This window comes from Furipterus horrens, unplaced genomic scaffold, assembly GCF_987537825.1.
Source record: "Furipterus horrens unplaced genomic scaffold, mFurHor1.1.pri manual_scaffold_5, whole genome shotgun sequence".
In the NCBI taxonomy this organism is placed as follows: Eukaryota; Metazoa; Chordata; class Mammalia; order Chiroptera; family Furipteridae; genus Furipterus; species Furipterus horrens.
The window spans coordinates 172,704,208-172,728,131 of record NW_028327175.1 but is presented as its reverse complement, the minus strand read 5'-3'; the positions used below and the strand labels follow the sequence as shown (position 1 = coordinate 172,728,131).

At 39.6% G+C, this 23,924-nt stretch overlaps 1 pseudogene; it reads left to right on the top strand.

The window, feature by feature from the left end:
* The first annotated feature begins 21,980 nt into the window (after positions 1 to 21,980).
* Positions 21,981 to 22,494, top strand: LOC150010389 (3-hydroxy-3-methylglutaryl-CoA lyase, cytoplasmic pseudogene; annotated as a pseudogene).
* The last annotated feature ends 1,430 nt before the right edge of the window (positions 22,495 to 23,924 follow it).

The window sequence follows — 23,924 nt, the reverse complement described above, 5'->3', positions numbered from 1 at the left end:
GAATTAAACTCTACTATGAGGTGGGGCTACATGACATTTTTAGTTTTCTCTTTGTGTTATTCTATTCTGTTTCCTTAAGTTGTTATAATCTTTATTTGTTATTTTTGTAACTGTAGAGAAATTTTATATTTTAGAAGAACAGAATGCTAAATTTTTACTAAAATAAAATATGGTACACACACAGTGAAATACTCACTCAGCAAACCAGACAAATGGTTGGTGTCATTTTAAATAGACAGCAGAAAGGGTCTGGATGGTATTTTTAATGAATTGACCATACTGTTGTTTTTTCAATGTGATTTAGTTTCAGGACTTGTGAAAATGAAGACTGATTCTGGAACTCAGTACATTCAAAATCTCCTTCATTTGAGGGACCCTGTATGGAGCAATTGAAATTTCTCTACACATCAAGTCAAAAACACCTCTTTCTATGTGTAACACAGCCCAGAACTGAAGGTACCTTCAGCTTCTGGGTCTATTGGGATCTCCAGTTAGGAGACCATTGCAGAATGTAGGTAAAAATATCAAACTGTAGTAAAGAAAGAAGAAAAATACACTCAACATACACTACTTCTACTTACCATGGCTGTGCTGTGCTGCTCTGTGCTGTAAAATCAAATGTCAAAATGTTAAACACAGTCTCTCTGTCAGCATGAAACAGGGGCTGTGGCACCAGTAATCTTTGCCTATGCTCTAGCCGTTCTTCTTAAGAAGATGTTATTGAACAATAAACAGGGAAAATGAGAAATCTCTCATGAAAAGCAGTGAGGGAAAGAGGTCAACTATACTCAGTTTCGTTTAGTATTTGGCCAGTTCTTAGTATTTTGAGTTCTGCTCAATATCTGCAATTGTTTCTAACTTAATGTTTTACCTCTTCTCCTTCCATTCTGTATATTATCTCCTGTCTTTTTCATCCTATCACCTGATATTGGGAGTACATTTACTTAAAATTAAATTCATAAACATTGATGAAAGACATATCTAATGCCACACTTGCCTTCATTTCTTTGAGCCCTCTGTGACTTCTTTGGTTTCTGGAGCCCTGACTTCTTCCTCACACAAGCAGAACCCACAGTTGTTGATGGGATAATTGCAAATACCACCGACCTCATAAGACTGTAGCCAAAGACTGCAATATTATACCCACCTTTCTTCAATCATTTTTTCCTCTTTGTGCACATCTATGTCTTCTCTTGCTGCTTTTCCACACTAGATAGTAAGGTAAATATATCAGCTTTTACCTAAAGCAAACACCCTTTAGTGAATTTCCTAACAGTTAAGTCTGTAGAATCAGATAATATCAAGGAAGAGTTTGAAGAGAATTATTCAAAGGTCAGAGCCCCATAACTAGAGTCCAGTCCTAGGGGTAAGCTAGAAACAGTTGGGAAAATAAAGAACCTAAGTAAAATCCAGCTTCTTGGCTTGGTCTCACATAGCAGACACTTTGGGAGCAGCACGGCAGAGGACAACTAGTGGGTATATCAATGGTAGCTTCCAAAAATATTCTGTAACCCTTTCAGCACCCAGGCAGAATAGCATATGAACAGTCGAACATGTATCCTTTGGGAAGTATGACAGTCACTGATTTATTGCATCTTGGTTTCCAGTTTAAGCCATTTAGTCTGCTCTGAGAAAATAAACCATGACCTTTAAAGATTTTTGCTTTGCTAGTAAACACAATGTTAAATTTTAACAGTAGAGGGTGGTGGAGAGTGATTGCAATGGCAAGAAAGGAGTTTTGCTTCCTGGTTCCAAATGTGCCCCTTAACAGACTTCCATAGAGTGTGTGGCTCCACCAGGTCTAGTTGTTGTATCACACAGAGCTTTCCCACTGTGCGTGCAATTTCTCCAGTGTCAGAGTGCTCAGTAGGCAGCAACACCTGAGCTCCGTCTCAAGTGATTTTGTAGAATACTGCCTCTGATGAGACACCTCCCTGTGAACAGCTTTCTGGAAAGTTCTGGAGGGTGGGATTCAGCACGTTCTCTAGATATATCACCATGGAACTTGTCTGACTTTCAGTAACCTATCGTTTTGTCTCCCCAGTGAAAGAAGAATTAAGATACTTTTATCCTCTACTCTTCTCTGCTTTAAAACAAAAACCAAGTATTTGAGTTGTATTACTATTCAACTGAAAATTTAAATTAATGGAAATACATTTAAATTATTTCAATATTTTTTTTTGTTATGGATCAAGACATGGCATTTCCTTTAGGGAACTAAATGATGGAAGTAAGTAAGAGTATAGACTAGCAGAATATTTGAACTAGAAAGAGATGATTAATTTCAATGACTTTATTTTTTTTTTAATGAAGAACTAGAATAAAGAGGCTTTCACAAGGGCACACAAAGAATGAGGTTAAGGCCTCCAAAGTTATCACATACTCTTTTGGGAAGTTGTTTAAATCCTGAGGGTGTTTTAAAATGCAGCTAGGAGTAAGAACCATAGCTCTAGATGGAAAAAATCAAACCATACACAGGTGTAGAAAACAAGGATGTTCAGTGGATTTCCAGGTGTCTCATTTACTTCAGGCCCCATCTGGGGTCTGAACCCACAACTCAGGCATGTGCCCTGACCAAGAATTGAACCGTGACCTTCTGGTTTATGGGACATTGCTCCAACCAACTGAGACATACCAGCTTGGGCTAAAATGTACCTTTAAATTGACATATATTATCAATATTTTACTAGGCCAAATCTTTTTTATAAAAGAGAGGATATTTAATCTATAAAATATAGAAATAAGGCAATATTTAAATAAGCATTTCTTTAAATTTCATAAAATTTATTTCATAAAAAATAACCACATAGTGGCTGCACCAGTCTGCATTCCCACCAACAGTGCAGTAGGGTTCCCGTTTCTCTGCATCCTGGCCAGCACTTGTTTGTTGATTTGTTGATGGTGGCCATTCTGACTGGTATAAAAATTGTGGTATCAAAAAAGTGGTATCTCATTGTGGTTTTTATTTGCATCTCTCTGATGGCTAGTGATGTTGAGCATTTTTTCATGTGTCTATGGACCTTCTGTATGTCCTCTTCAGAGAAGTGTTTGTTCAGGTCCTTTGCCCATTTTTTAATTGGGTTGTTTGTTTTCTTGATGTTGAGTTGTATAAGCTCTTTATATATTTTGGAGATCAGTCCCCTGTCTGAGATATCATTGGCAAATATGTTTTCCCATATGGTTGGTTTCCTTTTCATCTTGCTGTTTTCTTTTGGTGAGCAGAAACTTTTTAGTTTGATGTAGTCCCACTTGTTTATTTTTTTCTTTATTTCTCTTGCCTTAGGAGATGTATCCGTCAAAATATTGTTACGTGGGATATCTGAAATTTTCTTGCCTATGTTTTCCTATATGACTTTTATGGTGTCACAGCTTACATTTAAGTCTTTGATCCATCTTGAGTGGATCAAAAAACTGTGGTACATTTACACAATGGAATACTATGCAGCAGAGAGAAAGAAGGAACGCCTGCCATTTACGACAACATGGATGGAACTAGAGAGAATTATGTTTAGTGAAATAAGCCAGGCAAAGAAAGAAAAATATCATATGATATCACCTAATATGGGAAACTAAAGGACAACATAAACAAACGAACTAAATAGGACAAGGAGCAGAATAACAGTCAATAGGGGGGAGGGGGAGGGAGAGAAAGGAGATAAGTAAGGGAAGGGTTTAGTCAAGGAACATGTATAAATGACTCATGGACATGGACAACGGGGAGGGATATGATTGTAGGAGAAGGGGTGGGCTGGGTGGTGTGGAGCAATGGGGGGAAAATGGGACAACTGTAATTGAAAAAACAAAAAATAAAATTAAAAAAGTGGAAAGGCAGAATCATTATAACAACAACAACAAAAAAGTAACCATGTAATACTTTTTTTCTAATTTTTATGCAAATCATCACAAATAGACACTGGTCCATGAGCTAAGGTTTGTGAGGCAGTGCTATACACTTCCTGGAACCCATAAGAAATTTGGTTGATCATTTATATAATAATTTTATGTATGTCTACACCTTGATGCTTTATAATTCACTCCCTTTTGATCCCTAGGCAAGGATCCTCAGTTCACCTGTGGACCTCCCATGAATAAATTTATCCCATACATTCTTCTCAGCTTTAAAGATAATCAGACGTTCTCAACTTATTGGCACATGTTTTACTTGTAGTCTGGTTATAGGGAACAGATCACCTGTATTTTTTATCAAAAGAAGACACTCGTTTTAAGTAAATATGTGGAGTAAAGCTCTTACTGACCTGGAACTTGTAAGCTTTGTTTATTTCATGGGGACTTACTTATAATATTTGTACATAAAAAAATGAGATGGAAGAAAATCTTGAACATAAAATTTAAAAAATGTTTGCTTTAAATGTTTGCTATAGAGAAAGTCCAGCCTTCAGGAAAACTGAGCTCTCTGAATGAAAAATGCATTGAGATTCTGGAGGAAAAGAAAGTTTAAATAGCAAAATGCAAGTTACTTTTTATGATTATTATATCTACAGGGGTTGGTATGTGTCTGTAGATATCACTATTGCAAAAGTCTGAGTTAAAATTTTTTCATTAGGTAACCAGACATATATGAGGGGGGGGACCCCCAGAAAAGACTGGAATTATCTCCTGGAGGGTGACCTCTTGTAGCACAGGCTTCTCTCACTAGGTGAGTGTTCTGAGAACCCATCTGTATCAGCGTACCAGCTGGCATTTTTGTGAGAGGCTGTATTTTGCTTCAGTGAATTTTTTTGAAGACTCTTTCAATGTGTTTGCCTATTTTAAGATGGGTGATTTAGGACTGCACGTGCCCACACCACGCTGAGTGTTTAGCAGTTTTTTGACCAAAACCAGCATGATCCCTATACCCCACCCTCTTTATTCACCTGATTTCAACCTGAGATTTTTTATTGTCTCCCCAAATGAAAAAAGTCCTCAAAGGGAAGCATTTTGTTCATGTGGAAGAGCTGAAACAGAAAACAAGCAGAAGCACTAAAAGGCATCAAAACTGACAAGTTCAAAAACTGTTTTGAGCAATGCAAAAAAAAAGTCTCAATAGGTGTATTGCATCATATGAAGAGTATTTTGAATGTGACTGAGGTTAAAAAATGTAAGAATAAATACACATTTTTTAATAAATAAATATTGTTTTTTTGGGACCCCTCCCCTTGTATAAGAAGGGAGCTCAAAGCAATATTTATTTTGGAGAATAATAGTACATAAGATGTTCTTGTATCTTGAGGCTTGTATCTTAATGCAAAATTTTTTATATGGTTACACTAAATAATAAATATACTTACTCATATGGAACCAGGAGAAGATGTATTTTGCTTTTTCAACTTTCTGTTACAGATCTCCATAACTATGAACTACTTATTTCAGCATTTCTTATTTCAAATTACTGGAAGAAAACTATAATTGACCATATTCACTTCTTTATATCAAGTCATACAACATTATCTAACACTATTTTATTGCCCTAGGATAAAAGCTCAACTTTGAATAAAACAGCTGTGGAACATGCAAGCCATGCATCAGAAAGAAAGGCTGAAGGACAGGCAGTTCATTTAAAAGGGGGTATGTGGGGGCAAGTAGCAAAATATAGATTTTAGTACAGTAGTCTTAGTCAAATGAGTCTAAACTCATTTGGTCTTTAACAATCCATAAGCTCCGTTATAGCCTCAAGCAAATTGGAATTTTGTTCACCTACCCTGCTCGCCTCCCCAGGTATCCAGAATCTTATACGGGCAATGGTAAAGGACATGAGGTTAGGAAAGTCTAGCTTAGATACACACAGTAGGACTGAATTAGATTTTCCTGCTCTGTAACATCAGAAAAAACTTTGATTCTTTTTCTTAAACAAATTTTGGATCATCTAGGCTAATCAAGGTCATGATTGGTAATCCTAGAAATACAGACATGAAGAAACTAAGTACATGATATTTTCAGAGTACACATAAATTGACAAAGATGTGTTAATGGTGTGATATTTGTTCATTAATATGTCAATAGTTGAAAATTCTTTTATGTTTTTCTAATTAGAAAAACATTAATTTTATGAGACATCCCAACCAAGCTCTACCTTGTAGACAGTTGATAAATAGAAATTAGTTGCCATAGTTCCTGCTGATGAAATTTGTGTGAGCCTTTCTTTTAAAATTGTAGGAAATTTAGAGGAGCAAGAATTAAAACTCTTTGTGAGTTTATGTAGGTATTGAAGAGGGAAAATTCCTGTCATATAACCAACAGTATAATGAAAGTCAAGTGTTAATTGTAATGGAAAGATGCAGTATGTTTACACAAAATAAAATGAACCCCTGGATTGGCAGTGGAAGAAACTGTCAGTCACAGCATGTATCTGGATAGTGGTGTAAAGTTGGATAAGACACTTATCCTCTCTGAGTTGCCATTTCATAAGCACTGAAATAAGAACACACAAACAAGCAAATGAAAAGAAACTTTTTCATATTGAGCACACTACGTGGAGAATTTTCATACTCTTTATGAAAAAGGAGAAAAGGGGGGAGTACATAAAATAGAAAAGAAAATTACTGAACAATAAATTGGAGACTAATATAATGAAAGGGGAACAAAAGCAAAAGGAAAGAAGAAAAATAAGGAGAGAAGAGACTCATACTTTATATGTGTGTGACCTTCCCTAGAACCAGGAGTGCAGATACCCAAGGCCAGTAGTCCTGGTGGAGGTCCAGGCTCCTGCACACATTAGCTTTGTGACCACAACCAAGTTTCACTGATGCCCCTGAAAACTCAGTCCCCTAATTTATATGTATTTATAAATTTGTAGGTGAGATGATTTACAAGATACCTTCCTGATTCATGACTTAGCTTTATATAATTGTAAAGGGAATGGATTTCATTTTACTTGCTTTAAGCTCTCAGATATCAACTATGCCTCTGCAGTTGTGAGATGCAAGTAAGCCCAAAATACTTTCATGGCATAAATACACATATACTTATGGGTCTGATCCAAGAAGACCTTTGACTTTACAGTCTTGAGATTCTCCATCCTTTTCCAAGGTCATCAAAGAAGCTGGAAGCACCAGTCAGGAAATTCAAAATACATAAAACAAAAACTTATAGAGTTAAAGAGAAAACTTAACAAATTCACAAATATAGTTGGGAAATTCCACACCCTCTCTCAGCAACTAGTAGAACTACAGGCAGAAAATCAGCAAGGATATGGATGAGAACAACAAAAGAATCCAAACATATCTAATTGGCATAGATAAAATACTATATTTAATACCAGTATGATATTTATCACATATATAGTATGTGCAATATCTTTGTGTTTTTTAAGATATTTTCATTTTGTTCATGCATCATTTTCCTGATTTTCCTTAGTTACCTGTTTTCTCTCGAAGTTCATTGAACTTATTTAAGATGGTCGTTTTTATTTTTGTCTCTTAATTATTAGGTCTTCATTTCTTTAAGGTTGTTTCTGTGCTGGCTTAGGGGAGGGGCTCTCATGGGTGAAATAATTTTTTTTTAACCATTTTAATGTAGCTGGTTTTGGCTTTGCACTTTCCTGGGATATTATGACTTTTTAACTGGTTTCTGGAGTTCTCTTAAAGCGTTTTTAGACAGTATATTGTTAAGTTCGTGTCTCTGTGGAAGAACAAAGTGTGGGGCTTCCTATTTTTCTAAAGGATTGGGCTGGCCTGGCAGAGGGTCCCTGGTTTATTCTTTAGGTGTTCTAGAGGGAATAGGCTATGAGGCAGAAGCCTGTCATTCTTCCAAAGTTGTGTAGTTTTTGTATTTTATGCTGTTTTAGTTTGTAACTAGCCCTATAGAAATAAGGTGATTAAAACAGGGGGAAATGATAGCAGGGCCCAGGTGTTAGAGTTTAGCCTTAATTGATAGGCTTAAGTAATTGAAGCTGTGACTGGATAGACTTTCTTTATCACCAAACCTTTGCTTCTGGAATTTTGCCTAGAGGGTGGCGGCAGGCAGCAGGACCCCAAATTGCTTTTCGGTAGCATAACTACTATTGAATCAAGATTAAAGCATTTCCATCTCCCTAAAAATTATCCTGTGTCTTGTTGTATCATCCTTTCCTCTAGCCCCATAGCCCAAGGCAACCAGTGATCTACTTTCTGTCTCTATAATTTTGCATTTTCTAGAACTTCATGTAGACTTTTATGCTTTGCTTCTTTCACTTAGCGTAATGCTTTTTGAGATTCATTTGTGTTGTTTTGTGTATCAGTATTTTGATCTTTTTTATTGCTGTGGATGTCTGTGACGCGATATTCTAGCGTCCGCATCGTTTAGAGCTGCAACTCAGAACATGGCGCGTTCCTAGAAGCCGCTTTCGGCATCAGTGGGCGGCGGCGCGTGGACTTGCAAGCGTGGGGCGCGGGACCAACCGACGCCACTTCGTGTTGGACAGTGGAAGCTGGAGAGCCGGGCTATTCGGACTGAGCCAATTGGTTTCCATGGATCTCAATAGTGCCAGCACTGTTGTTCTTCAAGTCTTAACTCAGGCCACCAGTCAGGATACTGCTGTGTTAAAGCCAGCTGAGGAGCAGTTGAAACAGTGGGAAACACAGCCAGGTTTTTATTCAGTGTTGCTGGTAAGTTGCTTAAAAATAGTTATTATTTTTAATAAAATGAGACACTATTCTATTGTTTTAAAAACCTACTTGTGTTGGTGGTTTACTTAGTGAAACTGATCCAAATGTTTGGCTGCCATTGCACTGCCATTTACTAATTCGAGGCATGGCACTTGGAGGACATTTAAGAGATGTTTATTGTTGGGTGAGTATACCCAAGCAGGGTATTGGTAGTATCTGCTTAGAAGGTTACACTGCCAGTTTTCTATTTTAGCCTGTAAATGCTGCCCTCAAGACTGTAAAGGAGGAAAGAGGAAGGACATCTCTAAAATCAGAGAAGGAAAACTCTGACTCCAAAAAACCTCCGCTGCCTTGCGGCATACCTCTTCAGGGGAAAGGCTAAGGGAGTAAACCCCGACAGAAAATCCGGAGCCGGAGTCCCTAAGGCGGTTTGACATTGTAGTCAACACCGGCAACTCCTGCGGCGCACCTGAAGCCAAGCTGTATTGACTTTGTCTTTCCCTTGGACCCTTCAGCTGCGAAGAGAGGGGGGGTCTGCTGCATGGGCAACAGCAGACCCTCCATATCACCCTGCCCAGGCTCTGTAGCTTCAGTTTCACTTGAGAGGACACTCCAGCGTCATCGCAAGATGTCGACTCAACACGGGAGGAGACAGATACCGGTTATAAGCTCATCCGATTGGCGAAGGAAACGAGCGCCAGGGGTCTCCTCTGACGGTGGGAGAGGTCATCGCACCTCACTGGACAGCTACCGTCTCGCCATGGCTCGCCTGCCCCACTGGGTGCGTGGGGATCAGAGAGGCGCCTCTCGAAAAGTGGGCCACAAAACACCCGCACCAGTTAATTCCAAGCAAACAACAAGAAAGAAGCCTCCGGCTCTTCGCCTCGCTAGCTGGAACATCAGGACCATGTGCCCCGGACTTACTGCAGACCTTCCGTGGTTCAAGGGTGCCAGGAAAACCGCTGTCATCGATAGGGAACTGGCACGACTAAACATCGACATTGCGGCTCTACAGGAGACCCGGTTGGCCGACAACGGAACTATCAGAGAAACCAACTACACCTTCTACTGGCAAGGGAAGTCTCCGGACCAACCAAGACAGCACGGTGTTGGGTTCGCTGTGAAGAACACGCTTGTTAACTCCATAGAGCCACCCACAGGAGGCACAGAGAGATTACTTACCCTCCGATTGTCAACAACTTTCGGCCCAGTCAGCATTCTTAGCGCGTATGCCCCAACCCTCTGCGCCACCACCGAAGAGAAAGAACAGTTCTACCATGCACTGGACGAAGCGTTATCCAAGATTCCCAGAAGTAACGCTCTCTATCTCCTTGGAGACTTCAACGCAAGAGTAGGAGCCGACCACATGGCCTGGCCCACCTGCCTTGGAAACTTTGGGAGAGGAAAGATCAATGAGAATGGTCAGCGACTGCTTGAGCTTTTGTGTCACCACGGCCTGTGCGTGACAAACACATTCTTCAAGTGCAAAGAGATCCACCAGGTGTCATGGAGGCACCCCCGCTCCCGTCATTGGCACCAGCTTGACCTCGTCATCACCAGAAGAACGGATATTGGCAGCACCCTCCTCACCCGCAGCTACCACAGTGCAGACTGCGACACGGACCATGCCCTTGTGGTAAGCAAGGTGCGCATAATGCCGAAGAGGTTGCACCACTCCAAGATGAAGGGTCGCCCACGCATCAACACCAGTTGTGCCAGCAACCCAGTTAAGACCCAGCAATTCATCAACAAGATGGAAGATGCACTCGGCGAGGGAGTGGCGGCAGATGACATTATCGAATCCAATTGGCCACGTCTCCGCGATGCCATATACAACTCCGCCATTATTGCTTACGGGAAGAAAGAGCGGAAGAATGCTGACTGGTACGAGGCTCACTGGGAAGAAATGGAACCCGTGATCGAGGCTAAGAGGAAGGCCCTACTGGCTTACAAGGTCACGCCCACTCCCAGTACACTTCAAGCTCTACGGGCTGCCAGGAACAAAGTCCAGAAGACCGCCCGCCACTGTGCCAACACCTATTGGCTAAACCTGTGCAGAAGCATTCAGGAAGCCGCCGATATAGGCAACGCACGAGGAATGTATGAGGGTATCAAGAAGGCAACAGGCCCAATCCCCTCCAAGATCGCCCCCCTTAAGTCCAAGACAGGTGAGGTCATCACTGACCAGGAACAGCAAATGCGGCGGTGGACCGAGCACTACCTCGAGCTGTACGCAACGAAGAACACCGTAACAGACACTGCTCTTAAAGCCATCCCAGACCTACCAGTCATGGAGGAGCTAGACACCCCACCTACTGCGGCAGAGCTCGGCAAAGCCATCGACCGCCTCGCTTGCGGGAAAGCACCAGGAAGCGACGGAATCCCTCCAGAAATCCTAAAGAGCGGGAAACCAGTCCTGCTACAGCCGCTCCACCATCTACTCTGTCTCTGCTGGAAGGAGGGTTACATCCCCCAGGATATGAGAGACGCCAACATTATCACCATGTACAAGAACAAAGGAGACCGCAGCGACTGCAACAACTACCGGGGCATCTCTCTCCTCAGCGTCGTCGGCAAAGTATTCGCCCGGGTCGCTCTTGCCCGCCTGCAGACCCTTGCTTCCCGCGTCTACCCAGAGTCCCAGTGTGGCTTCAGAGCTGGCCGATCAACAGTGGACATGATCTTCTCCCTACGCCAGCTGCAGGAGAAGTGTCACGAGCAGCATAAACCACTCTACCTCGCCTTTATTGACCTCACGAAGGCGTTTGATCTGGTCAGTCGAAGCGGACTCTTCAGCTTGCTACGGAAGATTGGCTGTCCACCACATCTGCTTGCTGTGGTCATGTCCTTTCACGACAACATGCACAGCACGGTGTCCTACAACGGCGCAACCTCTGAGGCCTTCCCAGTCAGCAGCGGAGTAAAGCAGGGCTGCGTCCTCGCGCCTACGCTGTTCGGAATCTTCTTCTCCATGCTCCTCCAATACGCCTTTAAGGACTGCAGCGAGGGTGTCTTCATTCACACCAGATCCGATGGCAAGCTCTACAACCTGGCCCGTCTACGAGCCAAGACCAAAGTCAAAGAGGTGCTCATCCGTGAGATGCTCTTCGCCGACGATGCAGCTTTGACATCACACTCCGAAGAGGGACTCCAGCAGCTAGTCACTTGCCTTTCCCACGCATGCAAGGAGTTCGGACTAGCCATCAGCCTGACGAAGACGAATGTTATGGCTCAAGGCACGGGGACTCCCCCATGCATCACCATTGACGGATACACCCTGGAGGTTGTCAACGACTTCACTTACCTCGGGTCCACCATCTCGAGCTCTCTGTCAGTCGACCTGGAGGTCAACCGGAGAATCGCCAGGGCAGCCACAGTTATGGCCAGACTGAACCGGCGAGCGTGGAACAATTCCAGCCTCACTGAGAAAACCAGACTGCGCATCTACCAAGCCTGCGTACTCAGCACTCTCCTCTATGGCAGCGAGACGTGGACCACCTACGCAAGGCACGAAAGGAAACTCAACAGCTTCCACATGAGGTGCCTGCGACGCGTCCTGCATGTCGCCTGGCAGGATAAGGTCCCCAACACCGAGGTGCTGAAGCGAGCCAATATGAGCAGTTTGCATGCAGTTCTTAGCGAGAGACGCCTCAGGTGGCTCGGCCATGTCAAAAGAATGGATGCAGGCCGTATCCCCAAAGACCTCCTCTACGGTGACCTAGCAGAAGGCAAGAGGATGACAGGGCGCCCAAAACTGCGGTTCAAAGACATCTGCAAAAAGGACATGACACAATGCTCCATCAATCTCAACACATGGGAAGTTCAAGCAGACGACCGCCTAGCCTGGAGGCTCGCGATCAGGCAAGGTACGTCACGCGCGGAGGCTGCGCGCAACGAGGAGGCGGTCCAGAAAAGATCGAGACGGAAGCAGCGTCAGCAGCAGCAACAACAGCCATCTGCCTTCACCTGCACCAAGTGCGGCAGGGATTGTCACTCCCGAATCGGACTGCACAGCCATTCTCGGCGGTGCAGATAGACTCTCAGGAAGCTACGCCATCGTCTCTCGAGACGGACGGCTGCCGACGACGACGACTTATGGGTACTCTTCAATACCTCATACTATCTCATCCACCAATAAAATATTAAAACTGCAATTTTTGTAATGACTCTGTTTGCTTAACCAAAGAATGCTTTTACCAGGCACTGCCTATATCTGAACATCAGATGAACTCTGTAGGCCACCCGCCAGCTTATCCTGAACAAAGTTAGACCTTTGCCTTAGCTATGCTTGGTTTAAGTATGAGAGTAAATTCAATGCAATCTCATGGTTATGTCTTCTAGGGATTTTGAGACTTTTGTGACATATGGAAGGCCCTTCTCATTGTTTTTAGGGCCTGGGGCTGGTGAGTGGACGGTGCATCAGTGGCAATGCTGAAACAGCAGTTTGGAACTCACAGATAGATCTGGCTCCAGCCTCCAGCACACAACATCTGCCCTGCCATTTAGTTTTATGGGGTTACCAACTCCATGAGGCAATGCTGTTTAAATTTTAACAAGCTCCCATATAGCAAACATGGTAGAAAACAAAGGGAGCTCATGTTAGGGAAAGTGACTCATTCAAATCTCAGTCAATTGTGCACCAGCTGAGAGATCATGAGCTAATCTCTAGATATCTCAGAATCTCGCTCCTCATCTACAAAGTGAGACTAATAATTAGAAATACTCAACTTGTCTTCCAGAATTTATGTAGTCTCAAAAGCCTCTCTTGAGGGAAAAATGAAGTAAAAATTTTAAAGCTGAAAGGAAAAAGATTAAGACTACATATTTATTTCCAAAAGCTTCAGTCAGAATAAACATCTAAGTCATCTAGCCCCAGGGGACACTGACCACTCACTAGCGTTTACACATGAATTTCCTCTTCTCTACAAACTTACACTTCTGTTTCATTCCAGCACTATTTTTTGTGTCTTCAGAAACACACTCTCTTTTTGAGTTTCTATTGCCTTAAGGCCAGTCTCAGGTATGGAGAAGTTTGAACTGTGATGAGGACATTCATGACCTATTCAACACCATCATCTGGGTCTGCCATTGCAATGAGTGTTTATGTGGATGGTCATTATATTTAATTTTTTTAATCATTCCTATGAGTAGCCTAGTATCATCAACTAAACGTACAAATTTACAGATAAGAAAACTTGCCCACAATCACAAGTGTCTGACAATTTTCCCAGGCCTTTCTTCATTGCTCCCTTCCTATTCACTCCTATTCTTCACCTCCATGGTTTTCAACTTTTCACTCTGTATTCTATCTTTAGTACCTTTTCTTTACTTTTCTGGGTTGAAAACATTCATAGACTTCTTTTGGCTTCTTGGCCATTGGATTTTCTCTGAGGCCTTGAATCTCTTCTTCTCTCTGATCTCTAGATTCCATAAGTCTTGGATTTAATAAAAATTGTCTATTCCAGTCTTGGAACCATGAGGTTTACTAGTGAAACTTGTGTATTCTGTCTCTCCAATTAGACCTTTGACCTCATTGCTTAATCATTAATCAGGGCACTTAACCTATATTGTTTCATTCAGATGTTACAATAACCCTACAAACAGAGTACTGTTGTTTTATCATAGTTCTTTAATCCTGATATAGCTAATGAATTAGAGAATCAAAATCCTAATCAAGGTCCATATTGAGACAGGATAGTAAGAAGCTAGGAAAATTCCTTGGAAAGTGGGATAGGAAGACTGAGACAGAGAGATGAACACAGTGGCAAAGAAATTTACAGCTAGGTGAGATGGTCACCAGGGCAGGAAGACCTTCAGTGCCTGAAAGGAGGGAAGCTGGGAAAACAAGGACCTCACCCCCAGAGTACTATTTCCTCCCTGGACGTAATATCTGGGCCTCAGTTGTAGTTCAGCTCCAGGCCCAGAAAAGCAGCAAAACCAGGTAGGTGACCACCAGGACCCACTACAATAAGTAAAGACCTCCTGCCCTGCCACTGACCAATCAGTGAAGACCATAACCCTGAAAGGGTACACCTGGAGAACTAATGAATATTCTACTAAAACCCTCCCCTGAGATCTCCTCTAAAATATTCTTGCCTGCAAGAGAGATATAAAGGCCACAAGACAAAACACCGAGGGCATTCACTCTCTCTGGAGTGCGCCTGCACCATTCTCTTTCCCATCTTCTTCTCCCACTTCTTTCCCCACAGGCACAAGTCTCCTAAATTCTAAGGCAATGGGCAGCTGGCAGCTCATTCCATGCTAATTCCCTGAACCTTTCCCCAAGGCCCCCACTTTCTCTAACTTCCCAGTGAGCTAAAGCAGCCCAGCCTAGGCTCTCCTGTTCCCTCTTTTATGCTAAACCCTTCTTTGTTTCACTGTCCACAGTATTAATAAACTCATCCCCATAGTCACCTGGACTCATATTGTGAAATCTTTCGTACACTAAGTTAAGAACCCACACACTGCAACAGGCCCTATGTAGGCTCAGGGCCAGGCCCCTGTCTGGTAACATAATTACACCGTATTCTACCTATAGCCTTTGTAATATGTTAACCTTAACCTTTTTTATCCTGATTGCTGATCTTACTCTAAATTATTGTCCCTTTATTCTATTCTGGAGATCAGCTAGAATCAAGGCAGCCACAAAGTTGATCTTATTTAAGTCATATCCTTCTCACTTAATATTTTTATGTTAATTTCTCTACTTCTGCAAATTAAAATACTGAAAGTTGCTGTTCTTAAAAGTGCCTAATAACAAGAACAACTATTTTCTAATTATCTACAGTATAAATGGTGTCCCCTTGACATTAACTCTGTGTGGCATACCTAAGAGTTTAAGCAGTATGCCTGCTGTGACACTTCATGATTCATTACTATTCTAGTAGCTATTGGAGATAGAGGGGAAATTATATGATAACATTTTATCATATAATAATAGTATATAATAGTTCATCATAGTTTGAAGGAAGTATTACTGCCCCTCTGATGCTATATACACCGATGATGCCCCATTGCCCATTGGTTGAGACCACCAATGTTTCTGTCACCATAGGCCAAGTAAGGGTGATAGAAATTATTTATAAAGCTTTTTAATTTGAGACAAACTCAATGTACTTATATTACAATATTGCCAAGGCCAAGAATTCCATTTTTTGATCTTTGCTGAAAATGTAATGAAAACACTAGAACCACAGATTCAAGAAGATTAATAAATCCCAAATGCAAGAATTATGAACTAAACTACATTTAAGCATATCAGAATCAAGGGGCTCAAAACCAATGATAAAGAGAAAAATTTTACATCAGCCTTAGGGGGGAAAAAGAACCTGATATACAGAGGAAGAAATATAAGGATAAATGAAGATTTTTTTTCAGAAAACAATATATGAACAAGAAGACAGTGGGACATGCTGCAAGAAAAAAACCACAAAACTGTAAACCTAGAATTCTATACTCAGTGACAATGTCTTTTGAAAACAAACGTGACCACTATACTTACTGAATGGCTAAAACGTGACAGTATTAATTTTTACAAAGGATATGAAATAACAGAAATTCTTATCTATTGCTTATTGGTATGCATAATGGTGCAGTCTATTTCAAAGACAGTTTCCCAGTCTTTTACTAAGCTAAACATAGTTTTATAACATGATCCAACATGGTACATCTAGGTATTTACTTAACTCACTTGAAAACTCAAGGTCACAAAAAATTGTCATGGAAACATTTATAACAGCTTTTCGCACATCTCTAAAAACTGGAAACATCCAAGTTGTCTTTCAATGGGGGAAAGACTAAAGTAACTGTTGCATTTCCATACAACAGAATAGTATTCTGTGATTAAAGGGATAAGACTAAGAAGCCACACAAAAACACAACTGAATCTTTAAAAAGATACATAGAAGCATTTCATAGTCATTCTTGTTAAGTGTTATGATTAAAATACGAGTTATAACATTTTTTCTAAGCCTGGGTCCAACTTAATATCTTCCTTTTACCAGAAGTTGTTGTTGATTCTTCCAATTCAAATGCTATCTCCTTCCTCAGAAACCTCAAAGCAATTATCTGTCCTTTTATTACAAAAATGGTGTAGGGAGACAGCTGAATAAATTTAAGTTAAGTCACTTGGACTGGCATTCAAATACCAATTCTCCCATCCTGTAATCTTATTCAACTTATTAACTTTACCAAGGCTACCTTACAGTTTCATGGGAGGATAAAGTGAGCTGATATGTTTGATCCATGTCTTCCAGGGTAAGTGTTCGATAAATATTTCTTATTATTAGCTCTTCTAAGTGGATTTTAAATATCTGTGGACTAAGATTGTATTTTATATTTCTTTTGTTTCCATCATAGAAGTTAGCAAATTGACGAATTTAAATGATACCCAATATAAAAAAAATAATAAATGAACACAAGTATATTAGTTTTTAATCATTGCTATAACAAATTACAACTTAATTAGTGGCTTAATACAACATACGTTTATTATCTCACAGTTCTGGATGTTACAGGTTTAAAATGGATCTCTTGGGACTAAACCCATGTGTCAGCAGGTGTGTTCCTTCTGGGTGTTTCTTGCTTTATCTCTGCTTCTAGAAGCCACTCATATTCCTTGGCTCAAGTCCTCTTCCATTCTTAAAAGTTTCAATGCACAACTTATATTGTATCACTAAGTATTCTGTATTCTTCTTCCACATTTAAAGGACTTTTATGATTACATTAGGTCCATTGGATAATCCAGTATAGGAATAACTTATTTTTATCCTCATCTGAGGACATTTTTTTATTGCTTTTAGAGAGAGAAGAAGGTAGAGAAACATTGATGCAAGAGAGAAGCAGTGATTGATTGCCACCCATATGTGCCCTGACTAGGGATTGTACATACCTGGGCCCAGACTGGGGATCGGGAGTTGAACCCACAACCTAGGTATGTGCCCTGACTATGAATCAGACTCACAACCCTTTAGTTATGGAATGACGTTCCAACTGAGTCATAATGACCAGGGCTATTTTTTAAAGTATAGGAAGAGTTTTAAGAGCAGCTGGTTAGCAACTTTCATTCTTTTTGCAACTTTAATTCTACATCATGATGTAACAACATATTTACAGGTTATGGGGAGTAGTATATGGACATCATTAGGAGTCATTTTTCTGTCTACCACAGTAAGTAATTACTTTCTGATGATGTGTGATGGGGTAAGGGCACTGAGGACAGGGAGAACTTTAAGAAGGGCATTCTCACAGGTGAGAATGTCAGACTTGTTCAGGGAAAGATGAGTAGTATAACAATGGAAATTGTCCAGGAGTTAGGGAAGAAAGAAGCCAGGAATTAACCAAGAGTAATAAATCTGAAGTACTAGACCACCTTAGATGGTAGGAAGCCACCAGCTATTTTTGTGGACTTATGAACCAAATATATTTCTGGGATTGTAGGAAAACCCAATGAGAGTTTGAGAAGGAACAAGAAGCTTAAACATGCAAGCTGAGAGTATTGAAATAATCTCACAGTAAAAGATAATAAGATGTTATTGACTTTTGATGCTGATAGTGGAAAGGAATACAAAATAAAAAAGTTGAAGCTTTTATGTTAAAGAATCAAAGGGCACTGGTGACTGAATGCATGTCTGGATGAAAAATAACTGTGATTTCCAGCTTGGGTGCCTGCGTAAATTCTGACACAGTTTTCCCAGTCCTCTCTCCTAGTTCTCCCTTCACTCTTATTCATGTAACTAGCTACCAAATAGCATGACTGGTATTTCCAGACCAAATCATTGAGGCCAGGTGTGAGGGATTGGTAAAACTGGGATGCTGTGCAAGCAGCAACCAAGCCAGTGGTTGTAGCAATTAGGGCTGTTCTCAACTTCCACCATATGAAAACTCTCACACCTCCTGCCAGAAACAATTTAGTGCTTGGATTTTAACATATCAGAATATTTTTGTAAATCCTCACTGCATTTTCCATTACCCTGCTTTGTGCCACTGTCAAGTAAAACCCAAAATTAGTTTTCCAAAAGCAATAACTTAAAATGAAGTTTTTAGACATGGTGTTAAAAATCACCATGTCTTAGTCAGCTTGGGTTGCCATAACAAAATACTATAGACTTGAGGCTTAAGCAACAGAAACTTATTTCTGATGGTTTTGGGGGCCAGAAAGTCCAAAATTAAGTAGCTGGCATGATAGGTTTTATTCTGAGGACAATTCTTTTGGATTGTAGGCAGCTTTCTTCCTGTTGTGTACTCACAAAATCTCTTCTTCGTGAGAAAGAAAGAGCAAGGTCTTTGTCATTTTTTCTTATAAGATTACTGATCTCATTCTGAAGATCCCACCCTCATGACCTCATCTAACTTTAATTACCTCCCAAAGGCCCTGTCTCCAAATATCACATTGAGGGCTAGGGCTCAATATAGTGATTTGGAGGCATACAAACAGTAAGTCCTTAATGGTCACACTACTTTCTTATTCATCTCAAAGTTTCAAGGGAAGTCCCTCATTATTATTCTTACTCCCTTCCCATTTATACACACAGTTTATGGTTATTATCATCATAGCCATCCAGTTGACTATGAAGAAAGTGATTATAGATTATCTTTCTATTTACAAGGCTCTTTCATACAGAATCCAAAGCTTTGATCAATAGAGTCAGGATATCTCTTATCTTAATGACTATATGAGGCCATACATAACTGCTTGAGCTTCCTTGCAACAAGATGCAACTGTAAAAATCTTCCTTGGTGCAGTGCCTACTATGGAATATAGATCATTCTGGATCTCAGAAAGTATATTAACTTTATGATGTCCATGGATAGAGATGGGACATTCCTGGAAGGGCACAGTGTAGGGTCATTTTGCCATCATGATAACACATAATCCTTAACAAGTAACTGGAGTTATCAGGGAAGATGCAGTGTTGCACTGGCAATTGCAGCTTTGCTTCAGAGAGGTTGACCTGGTTCCTTTTCTCCTCCAGGCACATTTAGACGTTTTATGGTCACTAACCCTCTAATTAGCCTTCAGTGTCAGCTACACCTGGGTTCCACATAGGTGAAATCCCAAATAGATTTCTCTAACCATATATCTTTCTTTAATATTCAGAATTCCGGCATAAAAATGTTAATATTATGCAAATTCCATTTGGTACAAAGATTAGAATACACTTTCCTATACCCTGACTACCAATGATGCTACTAAATGATCCCTCTAAGGATAAGTTTCCAGAGACTATTTTGGGATTGAGGAAAATGGAAGATAACATTTACAGTAACTTATAGTGACTGAAATACAGCAGATATCTAGTACACATTGGTCTCCTTTTCCTCTAGTGATTATAATCTATTTTTTATTCAGCCAGACATGTGTGTTGATTACCATGTGAAAAATGAAGCCAAACTCTTGGTAAAACATCCATTCTTATGTTTCCTCTACCTTGATTGATCCATTAGTATATATTTATGTTTTTTTGTTTAGTTCTTTATTGTATTTTTTCCATTACCATTTAGTCCCCTTACACCCCTCACCCTAGCAATCACCACACTATTGTCCATGTTCATTCCTTTGCTTTACGACACAGTCCTTTTTCCTTTTTCCTCAATCCCTCCATCCCCTAACACCACCCCACTGCAGCTGTTATCCTATGACTCTGTCCCTATTTTCCTTATTAGTTCAGTGTGTTCATTAGATTCTACATATGAGTGAAATCATGTGGTATTTGTTTTTCTCTGACTGGCTTATTTTATGTAGCATAATGTTCTTCAGGTCCATCCATACTATTACAAGGGGTAAATTTTTCTTCTTTTATTACAGCTGAGTAGTATTCCATTGTGTAAATGTCTTATAGTTGTTATATCCATTCATCTACTGATGGAAACTTGGACTGCTTCCATATCTTGGTGATTATAAATAACACTTCAATGAACATAGGGGTGCTTATATTCTTTAAAATTAGTGTTTTGGGTTCCAGTGGGTATATTCCCAGAAGTGGGATAGCAGAACAATTTTTAATTTTTAAAGTATTTCCATACTGCTTTTCACAGTGGCTGTGCCAACCTGCATTCCCACCAACAGTGCAAAAGGGTTCACACTTTTCCACATCTTTGCCAGCACTTGTTTGATTTATCGATGAAGCCATTCTGTCAGGTGTGAGATGATATCCCATTGTGGTTTTAACTAGCACTTCTCTGATGATTAGTGATACTAAGCATCTTTTCATATGTCTATTGGCCATCTATATGTGCTCTTTGTATAAGTGTGTATTCAGGTCCTTTGCTCATTTTTAATTTTTTTTTTTTTTGGTTTTGAATTCTGTAAGTTCTTTATAAATTTTGGATTTTAAGCCCTTATCAGATGTATCAGCAAATATGTTCTTCCATTCTGTGAGTTGTCTTTTAATTTCATGCATGCTTTTCTTTGCTATGAAAAAAATTTTTAGATTGATATAGTCCCATTTGTTTATTTTTTCTTTTGCTTTCCCTGCCTGGAGAGATATATCAAAAAATATCTATTGCTATGAGCAATACCCAAGATTTTGATGCCTATGCTTTATTCTACAATTTTTATGGTTTTAGCTCTAACATTTAAGTTTTTGATCCATTTTGAATTTATTCTTGTGTGTCATGTAAGAAGGTGGTCTAGTTTCACTTTTCTGCATGTATCTTTTCAGTTTTCCCATCACCATTTATTGAATAAACTATCTTTAGCCCACTGTGTATGCTTGCTTCCTGTGTTGAATATTAGTTGACTATAAAGCCATGGGGTTATTTCTCGGTTCTGTATTCTGTTCTATTGATCTATGTGTCTGCGCTTATGCCAGTACCATGCTGTTTTGATTACTATGGCTTTCTAGTATAGTTTGATATTAGGTAATGTAATTCCTCCAACTTTGCTCTTCTTTCTCAGGATTGCTCTTGCTATATGGAGCCTTTTGTGGTTCCATATAAATTTTTTAAATAGTTGTGCTAGTTCTGTGAAATATGTCATTGAAATTTTGATAGGAATTGTGTTGAATCTGTAGATTGCTTTGGATAGTATGGACATTTTAATAATGTTAATTCTTCTTATCCATGAACATGGTATATCCTTCCACTTATTTGTATCTTCTTCAATTTATTTCTTCAGCGTCATAATTTTCTGAGTAGAGGTCTTTTACATCCCTGGTTAGTTTATTCCTAGGTATTTTTTGTAGCAATTGTGAATGGGATTGTTTTCCTAAATTCCCTTCCTGTTAGTTCATTATTAACATATGAAAATGCACCTGAGACTGCCACCACACTGCATCCTCTCTGCCCTGGTTCCACCCCTCCTACTTGTCTGGGTGAGTATTTCTTTTTTATATCTTTGTTTGTTGGACTTCCATGCAGCTCAACTTTCTGGAACTTCTGGCTGTCTCTAGCTTTGAGATGACTGATCACACTGAAGTGATAAAAGGCATTCATCAATATCCAGGAGTTAGATATCCTGTCCTTACTCCTAATCTTCAGGGTTCTCACTGTGCTGTTGCTGCTGGAGCCACAGAGATATCAGTTTTTTTATGCTGCGTCTGAATCATTTAGCAAGAAGAATATTAACTGTTCTATTGAAGAAAGTATGGAGAAGTTTGAAAAAGTCATTAAGTCTGCAAGGCACATGGATATTCCAGCACGAGGGTATGTTTCTTGTGCCCTGGGCTGTCCATATGAAGGAAGCATCACACCACAAAAAGTGACAGAAGTATCTAAGAGATTGTATGGCATGGGCTGTTATGAGATCTCTCTGGGAGACACAATTGGGATAGGAACTCCAGGAAGCATGAAGTGATTGTTGGAAAGTGTCATGAATGAAGTCCCACCCAGTGTTCCTGCTGTTCACTGTCATGACACCTATGGATAAGCCTTAGCCAATATCCTTATGGCCCTTCAGTTTCTTGAAGTGTGAAGATTGGTCATTTAATTGAGAATTTCTTAATTCTTAATACATACAAGCATTTATTACTATAAACTCTCTTTTCAGATCTGCTTTCACTGTTTCCTATAATATTTGATACGTTTTATTTCCATTTTCAATTTCTGAAGATAATTTTTTATTTCATTTTGATTTCTTTTGACCAATGATTGTTTAGAAGTGTGTTATTTTTCAAAACATTTATAAATTTTCTCTCTTTCCTCTTGTCATTGATTTCTGTTTTCAAACCATTGTGGTCAGGGAAGATATTTTATATGACTACAGTCTTCTTATATTTGCTAAGGTTTGTTTTGGGGCCTATCATATAATCTACTCTGGAGAATGTTCCATGTACACTTTAGAAGAATGAATATTCTACTGCTATTTGTTGTAATGTTCTGTATCTATTAGATTCTTTTGTGCTGAAGTGAGGTTCAATAGCAGCATTCCTTTGATTATTTTCTGTCCAGATGATGTATCCATTGCTGGTAGTGGGATAATGAAGTACCCTACAATTATTACTGCAGGTTTTGAATTCATGGAATCAACCAACTATGGATCTAAAATATTTGGAAAAATAAATGTTTTTTTGTGTGTGTGTCTCAAAAAAAATGCAACTAAATTCTGGATATCAATTTTGTATCCTGCTACTTTGCTGAATTCATTTATCAGTTCTAATAATTTCTTGGTGGAATCTTTGGGTTTTCTATGTACAGTATCATGTCATGTGTAAATAATGACAGCTTTACTTCTTCCTTTCCAATTTTAATGCCTTTTATTTTTTCTTTTTGTCTGATTGCTCTGGCTTGAACTTCCATCACTATGTTAAATAAGAAGTGAAAGTGAATACCACTCTCTTGTTCCTGATACTAAAGGGAATTCTTGTGGGTTTTGCTAATTGAGTATGATGTTTGAAGTGGGTTTGACATATATGGCCTTTATATATTTAAGTATGCTCCCTCTAATCCCACTTTGTTTTATCATATGGATGCTGGATTTTATCAAATGCCTTTTCTGCATTTATTGATATGATTAAGTGGTTTTATCCTTTATTGTGTTTATGTTGTGAAACACATTTATTGACTTGTAAATGTTACATCAACCTTGCATTTCTGTAATAAATCACACTTGATCATGATGTATGATCTTTTTGATGCATTGCTTTATTTGGTTTGCTAATATTTTGTTGAGGATTTTAGTGTCTATATTCATCAGGGATATTGACTTATAATTTTCTTTCTTCATAATGTCTTTATCTGGTTTTGGATTTAGGATAATGATGGACTCATCAAATGACCTTGGGAGCCTTCCTTCCTCTTGAATTTTTTGGAATAGATTGAGAAAAAGAGGTGTAGCTCTTGGAACATTTGGTAAAATTCACCTGTGAAGCCATTTGGTCCAGGGCTTTTGTTTGTTGGAAATTT